The 8,775-nt window shown below is 38.5% G+C and overlaps 1 pseudogene; it reads right to left on the bottom strand.

The window, feature by feature from the left end:
* Positions 1-5,577: 5,577 nt before the first annotated feature.
* Positions 5,578-7,065, bottom strand: LOC103202635 (annotated as a pseudogene).
* Between the last annotated feature and the right edge of the window lie 1,710 nt (positions 7,066-8,775).

Consider the following 8,775-nt stretch of genomic DNA (forward strand, 5'->3'; position numbering starts at 1 on the left):
ACTGCAGTAGAATTGATGTACTTGAATTATCGAATTGGTGAAAAATATTGAATATACCTTGGACTGCCAGAAGTCGAACAAATCTGTTTTGGAAAAAGTACAGCTGGAATATTCCTTAGAATGGAGAATGGACAGACTTCGTCTCTTATACTTTGGTCCTGTTAGCAGGAGGGATCAGTCCCTGGAGAAGAGTAACATGCTTGGTAAAATAGGGAGTGAGCCAAAAAGGGGAAGACGCTCAATGAGATGGATTGACACACTGGCTGCAATAATAGTTTCAAGCAGAACAATGATTGTGTGCATTGCACAGGACCAGGCAGTATTTCTCTCTGTTTCCTCATATAGGCTCCCTATAAATTGAAACTGACTATATGGCAACTAATAAGAGCAAAAACAAAGAAACAGACAGCAGTGCTGCTCAAAGGTGGTGGCTAATTGTGCTGCGTTGAATATGTTACTAGTCTCTGAGCAGAGCACCACAGACACTTTCTCCCATGGTCAAAATTTGCTACACAAGAGATTTGGTTACTATACAATGCATAGGCTTGTTTCTGTCAGCCATGGCTGAACCATTTTGAAAGTATCTGAAACTCTGGTAAAATCATATGCGGAGAACCAAGTCAAAATAGTTCTCTTTTAAATAGCTGCTCCTCAATGCACCACAAAACTAACATCAACAAATATCACATAAAATTCATAATATGCTACTACAATGAAAACATTGATGACAAACACATCAATGAGACTTGTCAATTCCAAACAATTTTAGATCATTCTCTGCCCCAAAAAACTTGAAATGTCCTGAAATCTTATTGATCACAAATGAAAGAAGCTTGATAGAGATTTTCCCAAAATATGACAAAAAAACCTGAAAATATATTGACATTAACATTAGCAATTGTGAAGCTGAAGGAAAATTTTTATAATTAGTGCAGTAAAATCCTCTTGTTAACAATGTCCAATTTACATACTTAAAAAAGGACTGCCATAAAGTCTATTGTACTAAAACTTTCAGTAAAATACAATTATTAGTAATAATGAACACAGGCACTACTTTGTGATTCTCATGAAAATATTGCACAGCTTCAGGGGTTCAAGGGCTCCTGAAAGTCAGGTTATGCTGCCATTAACACTGAGTTGAGTGTGTAACTTGGTATTTGGCTTAAATTTTCCTCTTATTTATCCTTGTAACCATGACTCCAAAGTATGTATCTGATGCAAATGCCAGTGATGCATCAAAGAAAAGGAAAACAATCATGATTGAAAATAAAGTAGAAATAACAAAGTGATTGGAAAGAGGTAAAATGCCAACAGTCATTGGAAAAGTGTTAGGCTACAATGATCAATGATCAGAACAATTTTAACGTATAAAGTGAGAATAATAGAGTATGTGAAAGACTGTCTGGATGAAAGTTACAATTATTACTAAGCAACACAATGGTTTAAGTAATGAAATGGAAAAGCTATTGATAATTTGGTTAAATGATCAAAATCAGTGTAATTAGCTTTCCTTTAGTTCAAGAAAAAAGGAACTCTAGTGGCATAGTGCCTGACATTTGACTGCTAACCAGCAGGTTGGTGGTTCAAACTCATCAGTCACTCCATGGAAGGAAGACTGGACAACCTACTTCCGTAAAGATTTATCACCTCGGAAACTCAAACGTGGTTGCTATGAGTAGGAAACCACTCAATGGCAGTGAGTTGTTTTTTTTCTTTGTTTGTTTGTTTGTTTGTTGTGGTTAGTTCAAGAAATACCTCAAAGACTCTTCAATGATTTAAAAGCTGCACATGTAGCAAGGGAAGGTGATTATGAGGAAGAATTTGTTGTAAGTAGGAGTTGGTTCAATTGTTTCAAAGTGAGGGTAAATTTACATGATATTAACATGCCAGGTGAAACATCAAGTATTGATTAAAGTACTGTGAATGATTTTCCTGAAATGTTGAAAAAGATAGGACCGAAAAAGGAAGTTGTTTGCCAAATATTTAATGTAGAATAGAGTGGCTGATATTTTGGAGAAAAAGCCTGAAAGAGGGGGGGAAAAAAAAAGGACCAGAGCATAAGGCATCAATGGATACGTTAATGTGATTGTTTGAGAGTGAAACAGGGAATTCAAGTTCAGGCCTTTGCCTGTGCATTGCTCCTTAAATCCAAGAGCACTTAGCAGTATCTTCCCATTACTCGGAAGGCAAATGAAAAACCTTGGGTTACAATTCCCTGTTTGAAGATTGGTTCTTGAACTATTCTCTCTGATGAACATTATTGCTTAGCCAAGAAAATTCCTTTCAAGATGCTTCTAATGCTTAATAATGCACATGGACATCCAAGCATTTTAGAAGATATTTATTCCAATATAAAGGTCATATTTTTACCCCCCGAGATCATATTGATACATCAGCCAATGAAGCAGAGACTTATAGCCTTCTTTAAAGCTTATTATTTACAGCCTACCTTCTCACAAACAGTCAGGGCTACCCAAGATGATGTGATGAGATAAGGGAGTTCAGTAGGAATTTATAACATCTGTGAAGCCATCAAAATGTTGTTGATTCTTGGGATAAAGTTAAGCAGTCAAATATGAAAGAGGTATGGAATAAATTGTGCCTCCAATTCATACATGATTTTCAGGGGTTTACTGCTGACAACATGGCTGAAGCGAGGCAAGCTGTGGTTGATATTGGCAGTTAGACATCAGTGAACTTTACGTAGAGTTATCCAAGTCCCATGCTGAAGAACTAACCAAAAAAGAACTTATGGAACTAGAGCAGCAGATGATAGCATTTGAGGAGGAAGGTCAGAACCTAAAAACTCCAGGACCGAAAAAGTTGATGAGAGTTAGCTGAAGCCTTTTGTCTCATCGAATGGCAAAGTTAGAGGAGCAAGATCTCAATAAAAGCGATTCAACAAAGTTTACCATACAATTGCCAAGGACATCAGCTACTACAAGTTCCATTTCTGATGGAAAAAAAAAAAAAAAAAGAAGTGCTTTGTATAAACCTCCTTTGATGCCTGTTGTTGTTGTTGTTATTTGCCTTCAAGTCAGCCCCGACTCATAGTGACCCCTCCTTGGGTTTCTGAGGCAGTATCACTAAGGAAGTAGGATTGCCCAACTTTCCTTCGAGGAGTGGCTGGTAGGTTTGAACCGCCAGCCTTCTGGTTAGTAGTCAAGTGCCTTTAGGCACTATGCTACCAGAGCTCCCTTTGATGCCTACTACAGGAAATTACCTCCAGTAGTAACTGCCCCCCTCTCCAGCAGCAGAATCAAACTCTAGCTCTCCAGAATGAGGTCCATCCTCTCTAATACCAGGCCTACCGAGTTCATCAGTTGCCATCTCTCCATCATGTTCTCCTGCATCATCCAACTATTAATGTTATAATGTTACTTCTCAAGTGCCACTTCCGTTATGCAAGACCTAGATGAAATGAGTGTTAATCTTTAAACAGGATCTTTTTTTCTTTTTCTATGTACACTGTTTAAGAACTCTTTCTTCCATGTTTTTATAGTCCTGTATACCAATACTCATTGCCATCCAGTCAATTCCAAATAATATTAACCCCATAGGACAGGGTAGAACGGCTCCACAGGGTTTCCACAGTTGTGATCTTTATGGAAGCAGACTACCACATCTTTTTCTCACAGGGCAGCTGGTGGTTTGAAGTGCCATTAATAGCTGAGCACTGGTGGAGCAGTGGTTGAAGTGTTCAACTGCTACCAAAGAAGTTGGCAATTCAAACCCACCAGTTGCTCTACAGGAGAAAAATGTGACAGTCTGCTTCTATAAAGATTTATAGCCTTGGAAATCTAAGAGACAGTTCTACTTTGTCCTATAGGGTTATATGAGGCAGAAGGGACTTGATAGCCGTGGGTTTTGTTTGGTTTTGTACACCTGCACATACACTCACACACACACACACACACACACACAATTCTTTTTCTTTCTTTAGTACAGTACCTTTGTAGTTACTTTTATTATTACTCTGTTAGTATTACCATGTGCTGTATTATCACATTTAGTTGTATTTAGAAGAGTTTCTTATGTGTTTTATATGCATAAAGAGGTAAAATATACACTGTATACTAAGACAAATATTCGACTGACACTAAATGAGAACTGTATGTACTTGTTCTGACTTACAAATTTGATGTAAAAACAGACTTATGAATAGATTTTGTTCATAACTCAGGGACTGCCTGTAATAATAAAATGCAAATTATAGTCAATCATGCTAGAGAAAAGACTGAGTATCTTTCATTTCCTTCTCTACAGATACAATATTACAAAATTATTTTCATAAGAAGAGGACACCATGGTATATACAGCTAAAAATATAGGGAAAATATATTACAGAGGTCTGTCAGGCAGTTCATTAACAAGAATAATATTTTATTTTTCTGTACCTTATGATGTTTGTAGTATCATTTTGGTTTTTTAATTTTATAATTTACTATGAATCTTTTTTATTTTAAATAAATATTTACTTTATGCCTAATTTGTGTAACTTCATGTCCTTTTTTTAAGAGACTAAAGCCAAACCAATGGGTTTCTAAGGCTGTAAATCTTTACAGCAGCAGATTGCCTCATCTTTTTCCTGTCGTGTGGGTTGTGGGTTTGAACCACTGAACTCTTAGTTAGCAGCCCAATGCTTTAACCACACCACCACCACAGCTCATATTTTTTTAAGGGAGAGTCCTCCTAATTTTACCAGTTTTATTGTTGTTAGGTACTGTTGAATCAGTTCTGACTCATGGCAATCCTATGTACCACGGAATGAAACATTGCCCGGACCTATGCCATCATCACATTGTTGCCATACTTAAGCCCATTGTCATAGCCACTGTAGATATCCATCTTTTTTTTTCTTTTTGCAAGACATTAAATTGTTTATTGATTACACATGATAATGAATACACCCTATCTATAATTTTATCTGGTAGCATTATTCAATTTAGACATATTGCATAGGATGTTTCAACAATCGTTTTTATAACCAAATAAATTCTGCAACACGGTTTGGGAGACCATTTTAATGGTGAACTCCATCACATCACAATAACTGTCACTTCAACTACACCAAGGTTTCTGAAGACAATGGTTTCTGTGTCCCCAAGCTGTCTTCTAAGGTTTTAAATAAATTTTGAGTGGAACTTGGCGTCACCCTAAAGGAATTCTAAACTTCACACTGTTGGGGCAATTTATCAAGATGGCTTCAGAGTAGACTAACTTTACACAGCATGTTTAAAAAAAGACATTTATTCAGCTTCATAATCAGACTATTGCATTTAAACAATCAATAGCATGGAAACAAAAAATAAATGTACATTAAAACCCTTAGTTGTAATGCTTTACTCTTTCCACAGAAAAGAAACTAGAATACCCTGTTACACAATTAGTCACAAATACAGTCCTCAAGTTTTTTTGCCCATGCACATGAGCATTTGTCTAAAACATGTCTTCTTTGTAGCAGCCAGGCCCTGCCACCACTGTGTTTGGCTGAGTTCACAAATCTGTTGTAACCTGTAGCTTCCCTGTTACTTCTCTGGCTCTGCTCTCCTACTAAGCTTTGTTTCCTGGCAGTCATTAAAACTTTCTGCCACTGCCATAGCTACTGCTGCTGCTTGAACCACCATAGCCACTTTGGTTTCATGGTTTGGCAAAGTATTGACCTCCACCACCATAAGGGCCAGAGCTTCTCCCTCCAAAGTTTCCTCCCTTCATGGGTCCAAAATTTGAAGATTGATCGTTGTAACTGCCAAAAGCATTGTAGCTTCCACCACCTCCAAAATTGCTTCCATCATTACCAAATCCATTATAACCATGCCCACTGCCTCCATATCCACCACCAACACAGCTCCCACAAAAGTCACTGCACTCACTGAAGTTTCCTCCATGACCAAAGTTGTCATTCCCACTGTGTTAGACTGGGTTTTCTAGAGAAACAAAACCAGTAAAGCTTATAGAGAGAAAGAGAGAGAGAGAGATTTATCTTAGGAAAATGGCTCATACACTTATAGAAGCTGGCAAGTCCAAAGTTCCTGGATCAAATGTCAAGCTGGAGGCTTTTCCACATCAAGCTGGAGGCTTTTCCCAACTCTTGCAGCCACAGGGGCTGAGGAACTCAGAGATGGCAGGCAGTACACTGGCTCTTGACTCCAACGAATGACAAATCCAAGATCTCCAGGCTGAATGGTGGATTGTTCACTCATGGACAGTTGCAGGCAGCACAACAGAATCTCAATCCACAGAAGAATGTCTCCTCTCCCAGGATGTCCACAGATATACTGGAAGCAGGCTACACCCCTAGGGAAACTCCCTTTCAACAGATTGGCCACTCAGAACAGTCATCTGATCCCATGATGGGAACAACCACACTACAACAGCTCAAACCACACAGAATTATGGTCCAGGCAAGTTGACACACAGCTCCAACTATCACACCCACCAAAACCACCTCCATGGCAACCATTAAAGTTTCCAGAACCACTTCAACCTCTTTGGCTAGAAGAGGCACTGGCCATCTCTTGCTTTGAAAGGGCTTCCCTTACTTCACATCTGTGGCCATTCACAGTATACTATTTCTGAAAGACAATTTTATCTACAGTCATGGTTATCAAAAGTTCAAAAGCAAAGCCCCTCTTCTTGCCACTGCCTCAGTCAGCCATGATTTCAATCACTTCGATATCCCCATATTGTTCAAAACAATCTGTTAGGTGATGTTCTTCAGTGTCTTCTTTAATGCCACCAACAAAGATCTTTTTTACAGTCAAGTGGGCACCTGGTCTTTGAGAGTCTTCTCATGAGACAGATTTCTTTAGCTCCACAACTCTTTCATCTACCAAGTGTGGCCTTGCATTCATGGCCACATCCACCTCTTCCACAGTAGAGTAAGTGACAAATCCAAAGCCTCTGGAGCACTTGGTGTTTGGGTCTTTCATTATCTATGAAAATGAGCATTCCCCATTGCTCAAAATGGCTCCTCAGACTCTTATCTGTTATTTCAAAGCTCAACCCTCCAATGAAGAGCTTCCGGAGCTGTTCAGGTTCTTTAGGAGACTCTGACTTAGACATGATGGCAGTGGGTAAAAAAATAAAATAAAATAAAAAGGCTTTAATGATGCTTCCTCTGCAGAGTCCAGAGACAGAAAGCTGTCAATCCATCTTTTGAAGAGTTTTCCCCTTTTTCACTGACCCCCTACTTTTACATAATATCTTTCTCTAAGGATTGGTCCCTCTGACAACATGACAAAAGTAGGTGAGACGAAATCTGGCTATTCTGACTTCTAAGGAGAATTCCAGCTGTCTTCCTCCAAGACAGATTTGTTCATTCTTCTAACAGTCCAAATCTGGAATTTTTCCCTTACTATGACTGTTTCCCTTTCCTGCACACTGGCCTCCTTGCATTCTTTGGAGCATAGTGCATGCCGGGTTAAGGGCCCTTGCCCTTGCTGTTCCCTTGCCAGCATGTTCTTCTCACACACAGCCACGTGACTTGCTCTGCAGTTCCTGTCGACTCTACTCAAATATCACATTTTCAAGAGACTTCACTGACCATTCTCTATACATAGCACTTCCATATACATAAAAGTTTTCTAGCTGAAATATAAGGCTTTTGGTTACATTTATATTTCAGATAAACAATGAGAAACTTTCAGTATAAATATGTTCCAAAAATTGCACAGGACAAAAAATTATTCATTGGGCCACTCCTCAGAAGGAAGATGGGGCAATCTACTTCGGTAGTGATACTGCCTCGGAAACCGAAGAAGGGGTCGCTATGAGTTGGGTCCGACTGACGGCACATAACAACAACAACAACATTTAAATTCCGAAATTAAAATCTTTATGCACTGGTTTTTGGGGTTTTTGAGGTTTTTTTTTTGTTGTTGTTAAATCTCACAATTTTACCCACATGCTTTCTAGCCCTCTTGCTCTACTTCATAGTTCTTATCACTATGTAGTGTATTACACATTTACTTTTTTATTTGTATCATCTATCTACCCCTCTAAGAACATAAGCTCCATGATGGCAAAGATATTTATCTATAATTCATTATTGTATTTCTGTCACTTAGACTGGAGATGACAAATACCAGACACTTAATAAATATTAATTTTTTAAAATTGATTAATTCAAGCAGTCCTAACCTTAAAACTTTACCTCTTAAATATTTCTCAAATCTTTCTTTTATTTTTATCATAATAAACAAAACAAAAAAAATTGCCCTCTAGTTGATTTTGACTCATGGTGACCCCCATGCATGTCAGTGTAGAACTGCGCTCCATAGGGTTTTCAGTGGCTGTTTTTAGGATGTAGGTCACCAGGCTTTTCTTCTGAGGTGCCTCAGGTTGGACTTGAACCTCCTAGTTAGCAGCCAAGTACATTAACAGCACCACCCGGGGACTTCTTCTATCCTAATAAATACTGCTCTAATTAATGCCATGATAATGACTGTTTTCTAACTGGTTTCCTTGCCTCCAGCATTGCTGTTCTGAAATCCATCCACTATTATTGGCCACATTGATTGTTCTAAAATGCAAATCTAACCAAAGCACTGCCCTTGTAGACCCATCAACATTTCGCCATCAACTACAAGAAATAATTTAAACACTTTGGAATGATACTCGTGCCTTGCTCAGTGGTGACCCTGCCTACCTTTCCATCTCATCTACCATAGCTCTCTAGTATTCTTCCTCTATAATCTACATTTTCAAAACTCCATGCCAGTATTCGTAAGGTTGCTTTAGCCAATAGCACCTTCCTCACCCCTTTTTAAATTT

Source organism: Orycteropus afer, unplaced genomic scaffold (genome assembly GCF_000298275.1).
Source record: "Orycteropus afer afer isolate SDZICR_OR568_19922 unplaced genomic scaffold, OryAfe1.0 scaffold00189, whole genome shotgun sequence".
Lineage (NCBI taxonomy): Eukaryota > Metazoa > Chordata > Mammalia > Tubulidentata > Orycteropodidae > Orycteropus > Orycteropus afer.